General features: G+C 37.3%; 1 protein-coding gene across 3 annotated transcripts in view; it reads right to left on the reverse strand.

Annotated features, from left to right (window-relative positions):
• The window catches only part of TMEM117 (transmembrane protein 117), a 619460-nt gene that overhangs the window by 350257 nt on the left and 245421 nt on the right, over positions 1–23782 (reverse strand). Inside the window, exon 1 of one of the 3 annotated variants that reach the window (XM_010860740.1) lies at positions 21301–21861. The exons of the other annotated variants lie outside the window; for them this stretch is intronic. The gene's annotated coding sequence lies outside the window, so the exon portion shown is untranslated. Of the gene's footprint in view, positions 1–21300; positions 21862–23782 lie in introns of those variants that run through there. 3 annotated transcript variants of the gene reach the window in all.

Genomic DNA, 23782 nt, shown 5'->3' on the forward strand with positions numbered 1-23782 from the left:
CAAATACATTAATATCCAATCAGGTTATTGTAGAACTTGCTGACACAGGGAAATTTTATTCTAAAGATGATTTTATCCATATCTGCTCTGATCTATTAAATATGAACTCTCAGGAGGGATAGCTTATATTCTTTATTTCAAAATTCATTATGGATGCATCTCTGAACTGTCCCCAAGCATCATAAACACTCACTTTGACCTATTTCAGATTATTTCTGGTTTACATAATTCCAGTATGGCTACTAGTGAAGATCTAGAAGCCATCTTTGAGTCATGGGAATTAACACTTACACTGGAATTAAGTGGGAACTGTGGGATTGAGTCTTTTCTTCTCTCTTTCCTCATCATCCCCAGTGCTGTTTTTCCTCAACTTTCCTTTGAATCTAAGAGCCCATTTTAAATTCTCATTTCTACTCCTGTACTGACATATACTCACTATTCAACCTCCATTCCACTCTATTTCTAACAAATAATTTCTATCTCTCATCTCATGTTTCTACTTATTTCCATGTTGTCCCATCAAATTTCTATCTGTAAACCACTCATCCCCTCATTCAAAAGCATCTTCAATGCAAATTTTATGCAAGATGACTTCCCAATCCTCATCATTGGATGAGTTTGTTTATTTTTTCTCAATGGTGTTGCCAAGGAATTGTCTGACTTGAAGATTCCATATACAAAATGCCAGAAAAATATTAAACTGAATAAAGCAAATAAATATATTGATACTTCAGGATCAGATTCTCATTAAAATACTGGTATGTGATTGTGTAATGTTTGTTTTAGTGGGATAGGTATGTATATAATAGGCAAATGCTGTTCCTTTACACTGCTTACCACATTGCAGACGCAGAAATAACAAGCTATAGTGATGTAGCGAATCCAATGCCTGACATCAGTGCCTGAATAATGTATTTTTTTCTTATCATCCTCCACCAAAGGAAAAGCTGATCATCATGGCAATAACATAACTAGTTAATTAACTAATCTTGATGATATCATACAACTAATATAAAAATGTGATGGTATATAAATATTAAACAATGTCATATATTCTCAAGCAAATAATACTTGTTGTTTACAAATTAGTTACTGTCTAAAAGAATCTCTGACACAGTAGGAATTTTGAAATTTTAATTCCTTCTCAAAGCTTTTCTCTTCAATTGAGTATATACTATATACATAAACTTACACATGTGTGTACTTTATTTCTCTAATTTCTTCTGTTCATTAATTGTTAATTAGTGAATTTTGAGAAAATTCAAAGCTTAAAATGGATGCCCACAGGATGAATTTTCTTAGTAATAATGGAATTCTTGATGTATCTTCATAACACGAATGGGAAGAATTAAATATCGAACAAGAAAGAAAAAAATCTAAAATGGATGTTCCTATTGATTCAATTATGCTCTTTCATCAACCATCTGATCTTGCTTCTTCTGCTAGAGATGTCAAAGATAATTTTTAATACTTTTTACTAATGTATTTCCTTCATCACTCTTCTAGGGCTTTCTATATAATCAGCAAGCTGGCCAAAATAAAAATTTAGAAACCATTACTATTAATAAATGCAGGCTCCTGGGTAAAGTGTCAAAACATTTCCAAAGGGCCAGATTTTAACTTCCTATTCATTCCACTTACTTCTGTCCAATTACTAAATGCATGCCGTTCTAACTGAGGTGCACATTTTTAAAGTTTGACATTGACATGGACCACACAGCGATCACAACTGGGCAGAGGCCCATGACTTACTATGATTTATAGTCTGTCATTGAAGCTAATGCACAGTGAATGGTTCAAAACCCTCTTTCCTTTCTCCAGCCCTTTAAATGGAATCAAACACAGGCACAATATTAATTTTAAACTTAACTTACTCTAATTGAATGGCAATGCTTTATTACAGTCATGTATCAAACAAGGACCATAATACATCACAAATGCCATAGAGTTAAAGCAGATCCTTTTGAGCTTTGCTTTTCATTCTCCTTATTTTTTTTTAATCCACAGCACTTGAAATACCGCCATTAGTATATTAATTAGTAAATTAGCATTACTAAATTATCCCTATACTAGAGACAGCATTCTTAATGATATGCAAACCACTTCACATGTCTTCAAACAGATATCACAGAAACCCATAGCTAAAGGAATCTTAAGTGGTCATCCAGTCTGTAAGCCCTCTTTCAACAAGAATTCATTTTCTCACATGTATTCCACATCTCTGTCCCTTAGATGGTTTGTCTCTTACTGGCATCCAATACTGGCTTCCCTGGTGGCACAGATGGTAAACAATCCACCTGTAATGCAGGAAACCTGGGTTCAACCCTGGGTCAGGAAGATTCCCTGGAGAAGGGAATGCTACCCAATCCAGTATTCTTGCCTAGAGAATTCCATGGACAGAGGAGCCTGGTGGGCTATAGTCCATGGGGTTGCAAAGAGTTGGACACTACTGAGTGACTAATACACACACACACACACACAGCATCCAATATAAAGTAATGAGTTGAATATATTTCTTTTTTCAAACATTTGAGTAAAAAAAAAAATATATATATATAGTATGAGATCTACCCTCTTAACAAATTGTTCACTGTATAATACAGTATTCTTAACAATAAGCACAATGTTGTACAGATCTCTAAAATATTTTCATCTTGCATAACTGAAACTTTACACTCATTGAACACCAATTACGTAATCACCATTTTACTTGCTGCTTTGACTGCTTTATGTATCTCACATATTAGGAGTCATATAGTATTTTTTCCTTCTGTGACTAGCTTATTTCACATGGCATAATTCAAAATTCATCCATACTGCTGCATATGATAGGATTTCATTTTTTAAGGCTAAATAGTATTCCAGTGTGTGTGTGTGTGTGTGTGTGTGTGTGTGTGTGTGTACATGTCAATGTCAAACTCTCTGAGACCCCATGGACTGAAGTCTGCCAGTTTCCTCCCTCCATGTGATATCCCAGGCAAGAATACTGGAGTGGGTTGCCATTTCCTTCTCCAGGGGATTTTCCCAACCCAGGGACTGAATCTGCACCTCCTGCTTGGCAGGCAGATACTTTTACCACTGAGCCACCAGAAAAGCACAGTGTGTGCACATGCGGTGGTCGGGGCGGGGGGTGGGGGGTGGTGGTGCATGTATGGCTGTGTATTTCACATTTTCTTTACCCATGCATCTATCAATGGACATTAATATTATGTTCACATTTTAGCTACTTTGAAAAATGCTACGATGAATATGAGAAAACAAATCTCTTCCAGATCCTGATTTCGATTCTTTTGGCTATATATCCAGAAGCAGAACTGTTGATACATATGATAAGTTGTATTTTTAATTTTTTTGAGAAGCCTCCATACTGCTTTCATAGTGGCTCCAGCATTTCACATTCCACAAGCTTGCACAGTTTTCCATTTTCTTCACATCCTCACCAACAGTCGTTTTTTCTTACTTTTTGATAATGGTTGTCCTCACTGTGACGAGGTGACATCTCACTATGAGGTGACATCTCACTATGGTCTTAGAGAATAGAATTGTCATAAAAACAGATATAGAGATCAAATGAAACATCTAGAGAAATGAAAATAAATGAAACATATAGAGAATAGAGAGCCCAGAAATAAATCTATACATATATGGTCAACTGATCTTCAACAAGGTCACAAAGGGGAAAGGATAGTCTCTTCAACAGGTGGTGCAGGTAAAACTGGATTTCTACATGCAAAAAAAAAAAGAAAAGAAAGAAAGAAAAATACACATCATATACAAAAATCAACTCAAAAGAGATTAAAACTGAAACTTAGCACCTGAAACTGTAAAAATCCTAGAAGAAAACATAGGCAAAAATCTTCATGACATAGATCTTGGCAATAGTATCTTGGATATGACACCAAAAGCACAGGCAACATAAGCAAAAATAGACAAGTGAGACTACCTCAAACTAAAAAGCTTCTGCACAATAAAGGAAACAATCAGCAGAGTGAAAAGGCACCTAAGGAATGGGGGGGAAATTCACAAACCAAGGCAGTGGGAATTTGCTGTATGACTCAGAAAGCTTAAACCAGGGCTCTGTGACAAGCAAGAGGGGTGGTGTTGGGTAGGAGGTGGGAAGGAAGTTCAAGAGGAAGGGGACATACGTATACCTATGGCTGACTCATGCTGATGTGTGGCAGAAACCAACACAATACTGTAAAGCAATTATCCTTCAATTAAAAATGAATACATTTTTTAAAAATTCAGACACCATATATCTGCTGAGAAGTTAATATCCAAAACACATAAGCAACTCTTACAGTAAAACAGAATAAAACTTAATTTAAAAAGGGAAAATGCTGTGATGCTAATCATTTATTAACATATAAAGTGCATCACATCAGTATGTTGTACACCTTAAACTTATCTAATAGTAAATATCAACTATATCTCAATAAAGCTGGAGGAAAAAAATGGGCAAAAGACATGAATAGATGTTTCTCTGAAAAAGACATAAAAATAGTAAATAGTAAATGAAAACAAATGTTCAATGTCACTAATCATCAAAAAAGTGACATGTTTAAAAGATCATATTCAATGAAAAAAATGATGGGGTTGATTTATAACTCCCCAGAAAAAAAGGAACTTCCTATAGTTGAGCTGAAAAATCAGAAATGATTTTTGTAAATATCTGTCTGACTTTCACTATAAATATCAGAATTGGCCTAAAATGAAACCGTGAGGTCTATGCTGACACCCTCTATTTCCCTTGAAAAGTATCCTGGTCTCAGAATTGAAAGAGACATGTGTACCCCAATGTTCATCACAGCAGTGTTTTCAATAGCCAGGACATGGAAGCAACCTAGATGTCCATCAGCAGACAAACGGATAAGAAAGCTGTGGTACATATACACAATGGAATATTACTCAGCCATTAAAAATAATGCATTTGAATCAGTCCTAATGAGGTGGATGAAACTGGAGCCTATTATACAGAGTGAAGTAAGTCAGAAAGAAAAACACAGTATACTAATGCACATATATGGAATTTAGAAAGATGGTAACCATGACCCTATATGTGAGACACCAAAAGATATACACATGTAAAGAACAGTCTTTTGGACTCTGTGGGAGAAGGTGAGGGGGGGATGATTTCAAAGAATAGCATTGAAACTTATGTATTATCATATGTGAAGCAGATCACCAGTCCAGGTTCGATGCACGAGACGGTGCTCAGGGCTGGTGCACTGGGATGACCCTGGTGGATGGGATGGGGAGGGAGGTTCTGGATAGGGAACATATGTGCGCCCATGGCTGATTCATGTCAATATTTGGCAAAAAGCACTACAATATTGTAAAGTAATTAGCATCCAATTAAAATAAATTAATTAATTTAAAAAAGAGATAAGTATCCTGGTGACTATGACTCATATTAATAAAAGCTATACAATTACAGGATTTATGATAAAAATGGGATTGATGAAAGTGGTAACAATTAGAATACTAAAATGATAAAAGAATTTCCTGGCTTGATACTTTAGAGCACTGGGAATTATTAATTTAATTTGGATAATATGAGAAAATCTGTTGTTATTCTTCCTTCAGAAAAAGCAATTTAGCCTAATCCAGCTCAAAGCCATACCAGTATTTTTGTAGATCCAGAACTTTATCATGCTCACCTTGAACTTTCATAGGCTCTCCCTCTTTCTGGAACACTTGTTCTCTCTTCTTACCCCCATTACAGTCTAACTTCTAATCATCTTTCAGATTACAACTTGTAAATGTCATTGCTTCAGTGGAATTTGCCTGCCCCCAGCCCTTCTTCATACTAGGTCAGGTCAATTTATCATCCCAGACCTTCAAAGCACCCTTACTCTTTTTTACAGCACCTGAAAATATCATAATTACAAAGTTACTTTGTTATAATAAATGCTCCATGTGCACAGGATTTTGTTGTTTTAGTTGCTCAGTCATGTCCAACTCTTTTGTGACCCCTTGGGCAATAGCCCTCCAGCCTCCTCAGTACATGGAAATTTCCAGGCAAGAATACTGGGGTGGGTTGCCATTTTTTTGTCCAGGGGATCTCCTCAACCCAGAGATCAAACCTGAGCCTCCTACATTGGGCAGGTGAATTCTTTACCACTGAGCCACCTGGGAAGCACACAGAGGTAATATCTGTCTTATTCTGTCCATGTCTGTCCCCTGGCACAGCATTCATGCTCAGCAACTATTAATAGAAAAAAAAAAAAAGTAACCAATACTCAGTCTCTCAATCTCTATGTGGATAGTGCTGACGTTCTTCCACACAGCTTGAGTTCTCTGGTTCTCTATTTTGTCTGCCTACTTTTTAATGATTTCAGTATTTTTTGTTCCTATGAGCTGGCTTCCACAATGGCTACTCCTTCGGCAATACCACACTCTTAAGTGTGGGGTGAAAGGTGATGCGATTTCAATGCCTTTGGGTGTTCCCTAGGTGCTGATAAAGTAATACCATCTACATAAGCCAGCATTAAAGTACATCCTCCTCCACCTCCTAGGTGAGTTGATTTCATCACAAGTCACTCAGGAAAACCTCCAGTTCTAGGTTTCATGCCCTGCCTGGTACTTGGGCCACAGTACTGAGCTAGTTGCTCACTGGTTCACTCTGAGACAGTAACATCTTTTTAAAAATTAATTTTCTCCCTCTCCCACAGAGTCCAAAAGACTGTTCTATACATCTGTGTCTCTTTTGCTGTCTTGCATACACAGGGAGAGGGTGGGTTGATTTGGGAGAATGGCATTGAAACATGTATAATATCATATATGAAACGAATCACCAGTCCAGGTTTGATGCAGGATACAGGATGCTTGGGGCTGGTGCACTGGGATGACCCAGAGGGATGGTATGGGGAGGGAGGTGGGAGGGGGGTTCAGGATGGGGAACACGTGTATACCTGTGGCGGATTCATGTTGATGTATGGCAAAACCAATACAATATTGTAAAGTAATTAACCTCCAATTAAAGTAAATAAATTTAAAAAATAAAAAAGAGAAAAAGTGCAATCCAATATACAGTAGGTACAGATTTTTTCAAATATTGTTTGATTCTGCTTATATGAGGTACCTAGAACAGACAAATTTGTAGAGTCAGAAAGTACACTGGTAGATGTCAGAGATGAGGGAATAGGATGGGGAGGAGGAATGGGGAGCTGGTGTTTAATGGGGACAGTTTCAGTTTAGGAAGGTAAAAAATTCGGGGGATGGATGATGGTGAGAGTTGCACAACAATGTTAACGTACTTAGTGCCACTGAACTGCAGAGTTAAATATGGTTAAAATAGTATGTTTTATATTATGTGACTTTTAACACAATAAAAAAAACTTTAAAGAAAAAAAAACAAAAACAAAAAAATAATAAAATAAAAGTTAAATAAACTCCATTTACACATATGAGAGACTGATTATGATACAATAATGTAGTGAAACAGGACTAAAAGGATTCTGATCATATCTTCCATCAGTAAAAATATTTTAAGCATACTCAATATATTTTGGTTATCTGTTTGAAATTATATAATACTTTGATTAGTAAATATAATGTGAAATAGACATACAAATGAAATAAAGATGAATAGAAGTTGTAAAAAAAAAATAAAATTAATAAAATTAATTTTCATTGGAGTATAGTTCCTCTACAATGTCGTGTTGGTTTCTACTATACAGCAAAGTGAATCAGCTTTATGTATACATATATCCCCTCTTTTTTGCATTTCCTTCCCATTTAGGTCACCACAGCACTGATTAGAGTTCCCTGAGCTCTACAGTAGGTTGAAACAGCAACATTTTGATAGAAGATGTGATTGAGAAATATACTTTCAGAAATTCTATGATTTTATCAGTATGTGAAGGATCCAGAATGCAATAACAACCTACACAAAGTTGAGCGCTTAATCCCACACACTGTGATATGAGAATGACTTATTACTATACTCAGCTTTGGGCCGTTTTATTATAAAGAGAGGTAGCTGACATGTATCAGATACTTCATTGTGATCAGTCCAACCATTATCTGCTACTAGTGAATCATGCTAATTCATATTCCAAGATGTGTCATCTAAGCTCAGTATTTCCTGTCACTTGGGGCGGTTATATTTGCCCCCTCATCAGTTCTACAAATCTCATGGCTTATAATTAATCTTCTCAGACCCCATCTTTGTTGCCAGAAAATGTGGGTGTAGCATTTGCAAGCCTCAGCTAACATATCCAAATAGATGGTTACAGCATAGCATGAATAAAAACTGATGACTGGACTACATTTATCAGAACTTTTTACAGGCTAGCAGAGAGGGGAAAACCGGGTACTATGCAATGTTCAATTGTTTCCGGTTTTTCTACTCAAGCTTTCTTGGGTAAATATAATATGACTGTTGTCCTTCCCAAAGCCTTGAATTTTGAAAAGAATACAAAGTTAATTGTATGCTGCCCTCTTTTGTGCCAACTGACTCTGCAATGCTGAGAACAGAAATCTTTTCCTTTCTGACCTTAACATCAATCAGTGGACATTGTCAAACGTGACATTTTATTGTCCCTTCCTTAGTGGCATGCTGTAAATAGAAACATTATTGTTATAAATTGTTCTTTGAAGTTTGACATTGTACAAATTGCACTGTGTACTCTATTTTATTAAATGGTGAAACTCAGCAGGCTTTCTCTGAGGAGGCCAACCTGTGATACTCTGTTCTCCTAAGAAATGAGGACTGTTGGCAGGCTAGGCAAAAGGTCTCATCGTAACCATTCTGTCAGCAAATAAGTCATAAAATCTTTTCTTAGAATACATGTCAAAGCATTTATCCTGATCTTTAATACATGGTGTACCATAGAGAGGCAATACACTATATCTCAGCATGGGTTGGTGCCTGCACACAGCAAAGAATCAACACATAATTGCAGTATCAAAAATCAGTGGTGGTGATGGTGGTAGTTTAGTCTCTTAAGTCGTGTCTGACTCTTGTGACCCCATAGATTGTAGCCCACCAGGCTCCTAAGTCCATGGGATTTTCCAGGCAAGAACACTGGAGTGGGTTGCTATTTCCTCTACCAGGGGATCTTCCTGACCCAGGGACTGAACCTGGGTCTCCTGCTTTGAAGGTGAATTATTTACTTCTGAGCTAAGAGTACACACACAAAAAAAGGCAACAGGATGGAAGTAAAGATGGAATCAGGCATTTTACTCTATTTAAAAGGATGTTTAAATAAATCGCAAATATCTGAATATATGCCATATTTAAGGCACCAGGAAAGATGTATGGAATACAAAGAATGACAAGACTGTCTTCATAGAGCTTATGGTCTAGCTGGATAAGTATCGGATAAACACATGAAACAGTAAGAAAGAAAGAAAGAAAGTATATGACAAATGACTGCTAGTCACAATATATGTTTAGGACAAGAGTTTGCAAACTACGGCTCCTTTATATAAATTATTCTTATAAATTATTTGTATGTGATTTTATTGGAACATAGCCATGCTCACTTTTTTGTTGCTGTTTTGTTTTTTAATTTTATTTTTAAACTTTACATAATTGTATTAGTTTTGCCAAATATCAAAATGAATCCATCACAGGTATACATGTGCTCCCCATCCTGAACCCTCCTCCCTCCTCCCTCCCCATCCCTCTGGGTCGTCCCAGTGCACTAGCCCCAAGCATCTAGTATTGTGCATTGAACCTGGACTGGCATCTCGTTTCATACATGATATTTTACATGTTTCAATGCCATTCTCCCAAATCTTCCCACCCTCTCCCTCTCCCACAGAGTCCATAAGACTGTTCCATACATCAGTGTCTCTTTTGCTGTCTCGTACACAGGGTTATTGTTATCATCTTTCTAAATTCCATATATATGCGTTAGTATACTGTATTGGTGTTTTTCCTTCTGGCTTACTTCACTCTGTATAATAGGCTCCAGTTTCATCCACCTCATTAGAACTGATTCAAATGAATTCTTTTTAAAGGCTGAGTAATACTCCATTGTGTATATGTACCACGGCTTTCTTATCCATTCATCTGCTGATGGACATCTAGGTTGCTTCCATGTCCTGGCTATTATAAACAGTGCTGCGATGAACATTGGGATACACATGTCTCTTTCCCTTCTGGTTTCCTCAGTGTGTATGCCCAGCAGTGGGATTGCTGGATCATAAGGCAGTTCTAGTTCCAGTTTTTTAAGGAATCTCCACACTGTTCTCCATAGTGGCTGTACTAGTTTGCATTCCCACCAACAGTGTAAGAGGGTTCCCTTTTCTCCACACCCTGTCCAACATTTATTATTTGTAGACTTATTGCAACATATGGAGGCATGCTCACTTTTAAAAATACTATCTATAACTGCTTTTGTGCTACAATAGCAGAATTGAGTAGTTGCAACAGAGGCGTTACGGCCCACCAAACCTACCACATTTACTGCCTTTACTGAACAAGTCTGTCAACCCCTACTCTTCTAGATTGCTTTGCGCTGGCCAGGTAAAGAAGGGTTCAAAGTATGGGCAGAAGCCAGTGAAGGAAGGAATGAGGGAGGGATACTCTGAGCTGAGGGAACCAAACAAACAGAAGTACAGAGGTGGGCATCTATGGGTTGAAGTGATAGAGAGACCCACCTGGCAGCAGGGCGATTGTCTGAAGAAGTGGTGACCATGTGGAAATGGTGGTTTTGAGTTGGGTGCAAGAATAACTAAGCGCCTAAATGCCAAGTGAAGAAATAAGGACTTTCTCTTCATAGTCAGTAGAAAGGAGCTTTATTATGATAATTATTGTCAGGTGTTTTGCTTTGTTTTAGCAGATAAGTAAATCAAATGAAAGACATAGTCAAGAATATATTACCATTTTTTTTTATCTCAGTAAAGCAGTCATTTTATTTCATACAACTAGATAAGTTTACTGTGGAGAAAGGAAAACCATTAGCTTTTTACACCATTTCTATAAATGTATCCTTCCTTTTCATTCATTTCAAAGAAAATTTAACATTGTTATTTATAGTTTCTTACCCAGAACATACTTGGGTTCCTTACACCTGTGATCCATATTTTCTTCATGTTTATTACTTGAAGAATCAAAGCCCTGAGCAGCAACAGAGATAAAGAATGATCTTTGGCCCCATCCTTTTTGATTTACAGGGTGTATGGTGTTGTCATTTTGATATGCCCAAAGGTTAAAGCTTAAAGACAGTACAGAAAGTGCAGTCCTCCAAAGGGGTAAATACACCAGGGCCAGCTCCCAGGGAAATGGTATTTGATACTTGTGCTCCTGGCCATCAGCCATTTGAGTCTAGTGCCAGGGCTACAGGTCAGCCTAGGGAAAGTTTAAACAAGTCTGTTGAAGTATCCACTGACTCTTGAGTGGTGGCCAATTACTATTTATGGCTATCAGGCCTCTCTGAAATGTACATGTACATGTACATTCAAAGGTAAAAACTCATGATGGATGCAATCCCAGGATCCAAATAAGAAAGACCTCCAAATCTGTGGGTTACCCATGAACAAAATCCACCTCTCAAGTGTCACCCAGCAATAGCTAAATCAGACATCACAGGATATCTCTAAAGTTACATGGAGAATTCAGGTCTGCTTCCAATCGAATGATGCTCTAGAGAGTGTTCTGGAACCTGATTGAACTCAACTAACCTAATTTCATGGAGAATTTTCAAGTTACACAAGTATGAAAGGAAATATATTATAATGAAAAACGCACAGGCTCTGAAATTGAAAGAACTGAATTTAATTTTACTCATTGAGCTCTCTTGAGCCAATCACTTAATTTTCCTGAACGTAATCCTTTTTTCCTACCTGCACAATGACATCTCACAATATTATTGGGGGGGGGGGGTCAAATGGAAAATATTTGTTAAACTGCATTGCAAACTTCATAATAATTTATGAAGTTTAATAATTTATAAATATTTATTACCACTTCACATTTTGTACAGCAGTTTCTAAAGTAGTGTCCAGGGGACCCTTATCATTATTTGTATTCCATACATCTTTCCTGATACCTTAAACATTGCATGTATTCATCTCACAGACAGCAACTACTGAATGCAATTTTCATAAGTTCTGCTAATATTAGATGGTAACAGAGAAGCAAAAGTCTCAGAGAAGTTATCCCATATAAGGTTTCCTTTGTTGCTCAGTTTCTAAGTCATGTCCGACTCTTTCCAACCCCATGGACTGCAGCATGCCAGGCTTCCCTATCCTCCACTATCTCCTGGAGTTTGCTCAAACTCATGTCCATTGAGTTGGTGATGCTATCTAACCACCTCATCCTCTGCTGCCCTCTTCTCCTTTTGCCTTCAGTCCTTCTCAGCATCAGGGTCTTTTTCAATGAGTTGGTTCTTCACATCATGTGGCCATAGTATTGGAGCTTCAGCTTCAGCATCAGTTCTTCTAGTGAGTATTCAGGGTTGATTTCCTTTAGGATTGACTGGTTTGACCTCCTTGCTGTCCAAGGGACTCTCAAGAGTCTTCTCCAGCACCACAATTCAAAGGCACCAAATCTTTGGCGCTCAGCCTTCTTTATGGTTCAATGCTCACTTCTATACATGACTACTGGAAAAACCATAGTTTTGACTATAGGGACTTTTGTCAGCAAAGTGATGTCTCTGTTTCTTAATATGCTATTTAGGTTTGTCATAGCTTTCCCTCCAAGGAGTATGCATCTTTCAATTTCACGGCTGCAATAATAGTCCACAGTGATTTTGGAGTCCAAAAAGATGAAATCTGTCACTTCTTCCATTTTTCCCCCTTCTATTTGCCATGAAGTGATGGTACCAGATGCCATGATCTTAGTTTTTCAAATGTTGAGTTTTACGCCAGCTTTTTCACTTTCCTCTTTCTCTCCCATCAAGACACTCTTGAATTCCTCTTCACCTTCTGCCATTAGAGTAATATCATCTGCATATCTGAGGTTGTTGTTATTTCTCCTGGCAATCTTGATTCCAGCTTAACCTTACTTCTCAGAAACTGGATTTAAGATGGACTCTCATTCCCCCGGGAACATTGGTTTAAATGTCTGATGATACCAGCAAAGTACAGTTCTCTTTTATATAGAAAGCAACAGCATGGAGAATATATTTAGCATGTAATTCAACACAGTCACTGTTATGCTACTTTAAACACACGAAGTCAATGAGCAAATTAGAGTTAGCATGGGGGCCTGCGGTACAGTGAGGAGCTCGGAAAAGAAAAGACATTTGGGAATTCAAGTCATCACATTACGTAGGAAAGATGAAGTGAGTAATTATCTTCAAATAGTGACCTTTTCTCATAAGGATGAAGAAAAGAATGAAAAACCCCTATCAGGGAAAGCTCATACTTCAAGGAATAGATTTTCCTCTTATATTTGAAATATCACTTTAAAGCACAATTTGGCTTTAAAGTTGCATTTTAAATAGATATAATAATTAACATAATGATGTTTAAGTAGCTTTTATATTGATACAATGTTATCATTGACAATGGCATAATGACATACTACTAGGAAGGGCTTTAAAAATAAAAATGACCTACAGATATGATAGCAATGACCTAAATAATTATCATGATGAACTTTTAAATTCAATGAATATTGGAAGACTTTTCAAAGTACCAAGTATAATATAAATGCTAATTAATTAGCATAAAATAAAAGTGTCAAGCCAAGTTTAGTACTCAACTTGTCCCAATAATAGACATATTAGAATTAAAAGGCTTTAGGATGAAAGATCACTCTTAGCTCTGGGTTTAAAAACATAAACATATTTCCAGCTAATATATAATGGAATATATATATGGTTTAGTCTGGTATCTACCTTTCAACAGAATATTTAATCAGAAATGAGCATTCTTGTGGTGGAGATCATAATTTTAAATTGGATTTTAATAAAAATCAATAAGAAAAAGACAAATGACCTAATAGAGAAGGGAAAAATGGACAAAAGACATGACAAGACACAAGATATTTCACAAAAGAAGAAATATGCAAAAGTAATAAAAATATAAAGGTATTCATTCTTATTAGTAATTAGGGAAATGAAAATCAAGACTATAGTGATATCATTTTACACACAATATATTGGCACAAATTAAGAATTTTAACAATACCAAGTGCAAGGGAGGATGTAGATTAAATCAAATGTTGCTGGTAATAAATGTGCATATGCATTTTTAAAACAATGTGCCATATAGTAAAAACAATTTGGCACTATATAGTAAAGTCATTATTTGGATAAACCATGATCTTCCATGCTTAAACTACTCTTCATTATATGCCACAAAGAAATTTTGCACATGTCAGAAGACACTTACACTAATATTAATAGCAGCACAGTGAAAAATAAGGCAGTAAACAAACTTGCCCAAATGTCCAAAGATAGGATAATGAATAAATAGCTTGTGGTATATTCACACAGTGGAATATTTTACTGCAGAGAAAATGAATGAAAGTGCCAGATACAGTATCAGGGATAGAAAAAAAAATTAATAAAAAAGTTCAAAGATAAGCAATATTGACAATAGTTGGGCGGAGAGGGGGGAGAGTTATGATACACGAAATTGGTTTTTTTGTTGGTTGAGCCATGGCTTGTGGGATCTTAGTTCCCCAGCCAGAGATAGAACCCAAGCCCTCAGAAGTAAAAGTGCTGAGTCCTAACCATTGGATAGCCAGGGAATTCCCCATAAAACTATTTTAAAATAAAAGCATGGGAATAACAAACACAAAATTCAAAATAATGTCTAAAGGGATCCAGGATACTAGTGTTCTGATTCTTGATGTGGGCAGTGGTGTTCATTATATCATTGTGCCATATAACATACCTGCATGTTACATGCATTATTTTGTATTTGTAAATTGGTATATTTAAAACTCTTTAAAGATTTACATGTAACACCATGTTACATACTTATCATTTCATTGTTGTTCAGTCACTCAGTATTGTCCGACTCTTTGTGACGCCACGTACTGCATGCCAGGAAGCACGCCAGGCTCCCTGTCCTTCACCATCTCCCGCAGCTTGCTCAAACTCATGTCCATTGAGTCAGTGACAGACAGATTAACTTTAAATCCTATGGAAATCCTATGGAAAACAGTAGCTATAGAACCCATAAAAAGTATTTCCTTCATACACACTTAGAGATCATGTAAAGTGATCAGAAGTATCAATTATATTTCAGATTTTCCTAGTGAAAAAACTGAATTTAGACCAAGAGACTCTTAAAAATGTTAACTGCTGAGTTCTTTTCTAACTCTTACTCAAATTGCTATCAGAGACACAATAAATAGCATGAATACAGCTTTTATTTTGTATCAGTGGAAATAAAGATTAATATGGTTCAATGTCATTCTAAAAGAATTATTCTAGTTATTTTACATATAAGCAAATAGTCATTTTTTGTCCAAACAATCTTTTATTTCAAATATATAGCTTACTATTTCATAAAGAGAAGTTAGTCTTTACCTAGGAAACTTTTTCTCATATCCCTGTTTGTTCTAAAAGGTTTTAATAGTTTCTCAGATTAAGATTTATACAACTCACTCCCTCTCATGGTAATGTTGGCTCTGGTTCCAAAACCTCACTGTTGTACATGTGACTTATTACGTTATGCTGATGTGATTTTATTAATGGAATTGTGAGACACTGTTTCTAATAAGCACAACTTCCAGTAAAGCACCTGCTTGATAGGATTAGAGATTTATTTGTTTACTAACTCCGTCAGAAGTTTTGCATTTTGGACTTACTCCAGCCTTGAAAGAAGTCACAAAAGAGTCATTAACTTTAAAAATAATTATAATCAATAATCGTGGAAGCCTCAGCTTCAGAACCTAGAAAAGTGTCAACCAGAAGAAAGTCGTTCTATAGCAGAAAGCTAAGATTTATATTCCAAAGCCATCTAATTATTGATTCTTTCCAAATCAATTTCTTTATGTATAAATAGATGATTACAGATCACAGAAAATTCTGTGTCTCAGTGAGAACAGTCACAGAGATTTGCATGTATTTTTAATACTGCATGGCACAGAGGAACCATAAAAAATGAATTGGAAACAAAAAATGTTAGAACACCATGCATCTAATTAGGATTACATTTAGCTGAGTTAAATCAGACACAAATATGGTTTGTGATTTCACAACTGTATTGTTTTCAAATTTATGGCAATTAATTGCTTCAGGGAGATGACAAACATGACTAAATTAAACATGTCTTCAAAACTATGTATTTACTGGGAACTTACTACATGCCATGCAAATGCTAGAGCAATCAAACATGTTATGATTACCCATTCACAATGTTAGCTCATAAATAATTATGACAAAATCATTATGCCATAAAGTCAAATTTATTAAAAAAACTATGTACTTTTTCAGTATACCATTGTAGATCAAAATCAGAAGCTAATTTAGGACAGGAGTTGGCAAATTTTTCTGTAAAGAGTCAAATAGTAAAGATTTTAGGCTTTGTACAGATTGTCCCTATGGCATCAACTGTGCATCAGTGGGTGCTAAGTCACTTTAGTCGTGTCTGACTCTTTGCAACCCTATGGACTGTAGCCCACCAGGCTCCTCTGTCTATGGAATTCTCCAGGCAAGAACACTGGAGTGCGCTGCCATGCCCTCCTCCAGAGGATCTTCCCAACCCAGGGATCGAACTCACGTCTCTTCCATCTCCTTTCTCCATTGTCAGGGGGGTTCTTTACCACTAGGCCACCTGGGAAGCCCCACTCCACTATTTCAGCATAAAAGCAACCATACACAATAAAAAAATATATAATGGACAACACATAAATGAATGAGCATAGCTATAGTGCAGCAACACTATTTATGGGCACTGAAATTTCATTCTCATAATCTCTACATGTCATGAAATATTATTTTTCTCTTTTTTCAACCATTTAAATATGTGAATACCATTCAAATTATTCAAATTTTCTCCTATAATTCTGTAAATATCTCCTCTGTTTAGTTGGTTGCTAAAAGTTTTGGGGTTAATTAAAAAGAGCATCTTCCAGTTGCTTATTACTAGTGACAATTCTTAAAGGGCAGGCAGGACTTGGAAAGACAGAGATGGGTTAAGAGTATTTCAGTGAAGAAGGCAAATTTCAGTGACAATCCACAGCCTGCGTGGATTAGAAGATACATTAGGAATGGAAAAGAGTTTGTCTGAAGCCAAAGATGTCTGGAGCGAACTACGGAAGAATAAGGACAAGGCAAGTGGTGAAGGGCACAGACAGCAGATCAGGGAGTTTGGGTTTCAGAGGTGCTGTAGCATGAAGGTTGAAAGCACAGATTCTGGAGTCAAACTGCTGTCTCCTGGCTCTGACCCTTATTAGCCGGGTGACTCTGGCTCGCTCTGTTTCAGTTTCTGCATTGACAAGTGTGGACTATGATAATGCTAAACTCATTAAAGGACAGGGAAGATTAAAACAGTTAAGACATGTAGCACCTGGTATGGAATACCTATTCATAAATGTTAACTTTAAAATAAATGTAAAAACCATTCTTAGCTCATGGGTCATACCAAACTAGGCGGGATTTGATCCATGAGCCATAGTTTACCGAACCTGGCTTAGATATAAAGTTATTCTTTTAGAAAAGTCTTTTTCCAAAAGTTACCAGCTTTTTGCATGACACTGAAAAAAATTTGTCCTTCTCATATGGCTTTAAAAGTTCTAAAATGGTACTTTGGATAGAATTACTAAACCTCAATATTCTTCCAGGAAAAATTCCTTTATTGCATTTAATTTGAATTCATTTTTAAAAGTACCTCTCTGAGGATGATGAATATTGTAATGTCTCCCTTTGGTCTTATAAAATCTGATGTTGAGTTCACCAGATCTGCCTTATCCAAAATATCTTGATGTATCTTTATACAGTAGAAATGAAACATGTTGAAGCAAATATATTGTAGATTGAGTCAAAGTGCCTTCCCTGTGGTTCATCCAATCATGCATACATTCTTGAGTTGCCCACTGAGTACATCCTCTGCCACGTATGACCCACCATGGATGAACCAGCTGTGTGTGATAAACAGTGTCAAAATGGAATATCCAGCTGAGGAGAGTCACTTTCCTAGAATGTTAAATAGTCCTTTCATATGTGCTGCATGACATCTATTCTCAGCCAGCTCATCTACTTTAAATTATTTGATACAGTTTTATTAACTGCTGCTGCTGCTTCTGCTAAGTCGCTTCAGTCGTGTCCGACTCTGTGCGACCCCATAGACCGCAGCCCACCAGGCTCCCCCGTCCCTGGGATTCTCCAGGCAAGAACACTGGAGTGGGTTGCCATTTCCTTCTCCAAAGCATAAAAGTGAAAAGTAAAAGTGAAGTCGCTCAGTCGCGTCCGACTCTTCGCGACCTCATGGAGTGCAGCCTACCAGGCTCCTCTGTCCATGGGATTTTCCAGGGAAGAGTACAGGAGTGGGGTGCCATTGCCTTCTCCCTTATTAACTGCTACAAGAAATCAAATAACACATGTATACCTGTGGCGGATTTATTTTGATATATGGCAAAACCAATTAAAAAAAAAAGAAATCAAATAATTCTGTGGGATCTTAAATATTTATGGATAGTTGGCACATCTCTCTGCTCCGACAAAACATTCCTTGAAGGAAAAAAAGGGGGCTAATAGTACGAAAATGTCTTTTAAACAAATGGTGTTCCATTTATTAAAATTAAACATTTCAAGTAATTACAACATTTCTTTTTTTCTGAGTTTTTATCAACACAGAAGGTACAGTGATTTAATTCCTACACTTTTCCTTTCTGAATTTTGTCTCTTGATTTTACATTTCTTTTGAATTACTAGCTTTGTCCCTCAAATTTCTTTTGAGTTTGTGTGTTATAACAACATATTTCAGTATCAGAAAATTTCTAAAGCTATGTCTATGAGAAGAAAATACTTTCTATGAATAAGAAAATTTAAGATATGTAGCAGGACCTGGAATTGTTAGCAAATTGAATAATAAAACAGCGCTGCTGGAATCATTAGTGTGGTGTGAAGTACTCTGCCAAAATCATGAAGCAGTAACATTTTCCAACTTTGTCAAGGTCACAACTACAAGTGAAATTATCTTACTGTTTCTAAATTGTTCTTAGAAGGTAATCTTCATTTTAAAAAAATGTTTATAGCAGAGTTTGGCAATTTAGCAGATGATATTTCAAAATGAGAACAAAATCTTCCAGGAGTCATTCTCTTCAAATCAACATAAAGACGCAGTGAATTAACAAAGCTCAGGACTAAAGCATGACACTTATCTGGTCACTTTGGGGGCTAGAAAGTGTATAGTTCAAGCTATTGTTTAACGTTTCTAAGTGATAAATTTAGCTCAGACGATTCCAAAGTAAGCCCCCCAAAAAGTCTTCAGGCAAATACTCTCATATAGGCTATCAACCAAAATGGTTCAAACATTAAATGAAAACAAAACTCTCCAAATTTGGCAAAAGTCAAAGCAGAGTTCTTGACCTGTTTGCAGCAAGTTGTTATACCTGTGGAAATGCCAGCTTAGTAGTTTACTGAACTACTCGGAGTAGTTCAGTAAAGAAATAGGTTAGAGGGCGATATAAATGTGACTTATTTAAGCAACTGTTCTAATGAACACTTTCCACTGCCTTCAGCAGGTTAAGAATATTAAAGCTTCATTCCTGCTGAGCATGCCTGGATATTTTCTATTTGTTAACTCCCCAGGAACTTGTTGTAATGTCCCCTGGTGAGTATAAGATGGTGTTATATTCTGTAGTTGCCAGCTGGTAGGAGCAAAAACACCTGGGCAAGGTACTTGCTAAATGGCATATTTCTTCTCCATGGCAGGCACTGCAGGCTGAGAAATCTGCTTCTCAGTGTTACATTTTTTTTAAATACACTGTACCAAGTGTCAAACCAATAGTTTACATCCTGTCTTTACTTTCCTTCCTAGAAATGGGTGGTGGCTTTTGTTTCTGTTGTTTTTGTCTCTTCCGTTGGGCTAGTGAATCCACAATCAGTTCTTTCCTTGTAATTATTATATAATTTTTGTTAGTTTGATTAATATGTGTCTTGGTGTATTTATTCCTCCTTGGGTATATCCTGTATATGACTCTCTGCACTTCCTGAGTATTTTCTTTCCCAAGTCGGGGAAGTTTTCGACTTTGATCTCTTCAAATATTTTCTCAGGCCCTTTCCCTCTTTCTTCTTTTTCTGGGACCCCTATAATTCGAATGTTGACACATTAATGAACTATAGAAATAATCTCTGAAAGTACTGTCTTCCATGATCAGCTCTTTATCCTCACTGCTCTCAACTACAAAGTTCATCTATTAAGAAGACAACTATTTTAATCTATGCGTTACCAGAAATTAAGATATTTTTGTGGACACTGATTACTCAACTATATAGCAGTACTGGCTAACTGGGAATATGTGCCAATTTGTTATCCATATTTAATTCCACAGTATAAATATAGGATCATGAACAGAATCCTTCACTTGCATACTGTATATTAGTCACCCAGTCGTGTCTGACTGTGACTCCATGGACTGAAGCCCACCAGGCTCCTCTGTCCATAAAATTCTGCAGGCAAGAATACTAGGGTGGGTTGCCATTCCCTTCTCCAGGGGATTTTCCTGATCTAGAACATTCAAACCAGGGTCCCCTGCATTGCAGGCAGATTCTTTACCATCTGAGCCATCACTTTCATACTAAATGGCCTTCTACTTCATGAGCTGTGAGGTGTTAGCAAGAAATAAAAACCTTTCTAAACACCACAGTAACAATCCATTATCATTTTTTATAAATAAGGGATGCATTAGTAACATTTCTACTGAGGTTTATTTTCCCTTGTTTTTGGTGTTCAGATTATGATTTGCTAGAATGTTACATGGCCTTATTGGACTTCCCTAGTGGCTCAGACAGTAAAAAATCTGTCTGCAATGCAGGTGACCTGGGTTTGATCCCTGTGTTGGAAAGATTCCCTGGAGAAGAGAAGGGCTACCCACTCCAGGATTCTTGCCTGGAGAATTCCATGGACAGAGGAGCCTGGCAGGCTACAGTCCATGGAGTTGCAAAGAGTCAGACATAACTGAATGACTAACACTTTCATTTACATTGCCTTAAATATATAATCGAAATACAATTAGTCCCAACATTAATTAACAAAATAAAGGAGGCTCATTTGTCAAAGTAACCTATATGTCACAGACCACAATAACTCAGAATAGGGTCTTAATTTTCTCAAACCCACCTTTCTCTGATGCCATTTCCTCATTAGCTTTTAAAGTACCTCTAGCCCCTTGCAAAATCCATTCCAATTATTTCTTAGAGTGTGCAGAATGTTTCTCACCTGTGTTTTTCATCCAGGGCCGAAGGAAGCACCTGACATCTGCCATTCTCCTCCACTTCCTCCCAGGATAATGTCAGTTCATTTTCATGGTGGTAGTGGCTGTAAGTGTATCTGCTGCTTGCTCTTCGAGGCCCTTTAAAACCTCAAAGGGAACTTTATCACCACTGTCAACACTGCCCCTGGCACTTGGCCAATGCCAGTCCCCTAAGCTGTGACCCTGATGCCATGATGCCAGCACCAACATGGTGGGACCACAGCCCAATTTTGCTGACATAAAGAGAAACAGTCTCCCTAATTATCATGCCATACTACCTGACCATGGTTCCATGCATCTTTGCCTTATGCTTCTAATATCTCCTAGATACTCTCATTTAAAAGAGCACTTTTATTTGCCCCCACCCATGGCACATGCCCACAGCTGGCTAAACCAAAAGACACTAAGAGGAGTGAACATCATGTGATGGCCAAGGTCAACTTTCCTCCTTCATAAATTAAACAGTTCAGATTAAGCTCACTGCCTGACTCTTCCCACTGGCATGCCCTTTCCTAGGAGGAGTCCATGCACCCTAAGATGAAGAAAACTATCCCTGTTTTATAAATTATTAAATTTTTTTATAAATTTAAAAATAATAAAATAAGGATTAGAAACAAGATCTGCTATATAATTTGTGAGACCTTGTGCCAAATGAAAATGCAAAAGCTCTGTGTTTGAAAAATACTACAAATTTCAAGATAGGGACAGCAGAGAATTAAACCAAGGGCAGAGTTCTCTTTAAAGAAGGCTGAGCACCAAAGAACTGATGCTTTTAAACTGTGGTACTGGAGAAGACTCTTGAGAGTCCCTTGGACTGCAAGGAGATAAAACTGGTCAATTCTAAAGGAAGTCAACCCTGAATACTCATTGGAAGAACTGATGCTGAAGCTGAAGCTCCAATACTTTGGCCATTTGATGAGAAGAGCTGATTCATTGTAAAACAAAACAAAACAAAAAAACCTGATGTTGGGAAAGACCGAGGGTAAAAGGAGAGAGGGTGGCAGAGAATGGGATGGTTAGATAGCAACACCAACTCAAAGGACATGTATTTGAGTAACCAGGAGAGTGGAGAACAGAGGAGCTTGGCGTGCTGCAGTCCATGCAGTCACAAAGAGTAGGACATGATGTAACAGCTGAACAAGAACAAAGGAGTCCTCCTGAGTACCAGGCCCTGGGTAACTGGAGACTACACATCCTTGAAGCCAGCTCTGTACAGAGAAGTGAAGTAATTTACACAAACCCACACAGCTACTGTATGCCTAAACACAGAGATTTGAAAACAGAGCTCTGACTATAGCCAGCATTATGTGCCCAGATTCAAGGTCACCAGGATCTCTATTCCTTTTGCAATATCACCATTATCCTTCAGACGTGAGAGCACAACTCAGGTTCAAGATGGGAATCACAAAGTAACCTTGTTCTAGTTTATTACATAGAGACAAGTTTACCAGTGAGCCAGTATAAGAAATCAGCACTTAGCATCAAGGAAAAAGCACAAGGAAAGGGTAAATTAAAAATACTCCGTTTCTGGGAAAATTGCATGGACATTTGGAGTATAGAAGAAATGGACTAGGAAAAAATAATGCATTTGTGTACATTGAAAATAGCTTGCATCCCTTTCTATATTTTGTTTTAAATAACTCAAAATTAGGGATGCTCCCATGTTCGGAAGGATTCCAGGAAGTGAGACTAACCTTCATAGAAAGATTCAATTTACCTCCTTCTCTGAAATTATATTGCTGTTTCTGAGACACTGTGAATTATTTAAAGAATCATAATTTTTACTTAAATGCAGCTATTAAACACTTTTCTGCTTTAAGACAAAAACTGTTGATGTAGTTTTTGATAAAATCCCAAGTCAGACAGATCTGAAATTAAAGCCTCATTTATATCTATTCAGTTCAGTTCAGTTCAGTTGCTCAGTTGTGTTGGACTCCTTGCCACCCCATGAACTGCAGCACACCAGGCCTCCCTGTCCATCACCAATTCTTGGAGTTCACTCAAACTCATGTCCATTGGGTCGGTGATGCCATCCAGCCATCTCATCCTCTGTCGCCCCCTTTTCCTCCTGCCCCCAATCCCTCCCAGCATCAGAGTCTTTTCCAATGAGTCAACTCTTCACATGAGGTGGCCAAAGTATTGGAGTTTCAGCTTCACCATCAGTCCTTCCAAAGAACACCCAGGACTGATCTCCTTTAGAATGGACTGGTTGGACCTCCTTGCAGTTCAAGGGACTCGCAAGAGTCTTCTCCAACACCACAGTTCAAAAGCATCAATTCTTCGGCACTCAGCTTTCTTCACAGTCCAACTCTCACATCCATACGTGACTACTGGAAAAACCGTAGCCTTGACTAGACGGACCTTTCTTGGCAAAGTAACGTCTCTGCTTTTGAATATGCTATCTAGGTTGGTCATAACTTTCCTTCCAAGGAGTAAGCGTCTTTTAAT

This window comes from Bison bison, unplaced genomic scaffold, assembly GCF_000754665.1.
Source record: "Bison bison bison isolate TAMUID 2011002044 unplaced genomic scaffold, Bison_UMD1.0 scf7180017864470, whole genome shotgun sequence".
Taxonomy (NCBI): Eukaryota; Metazoa; Chordata; class Mammalia; order Artiodactyla; family Bovidae; genus Bison; species Bison bison.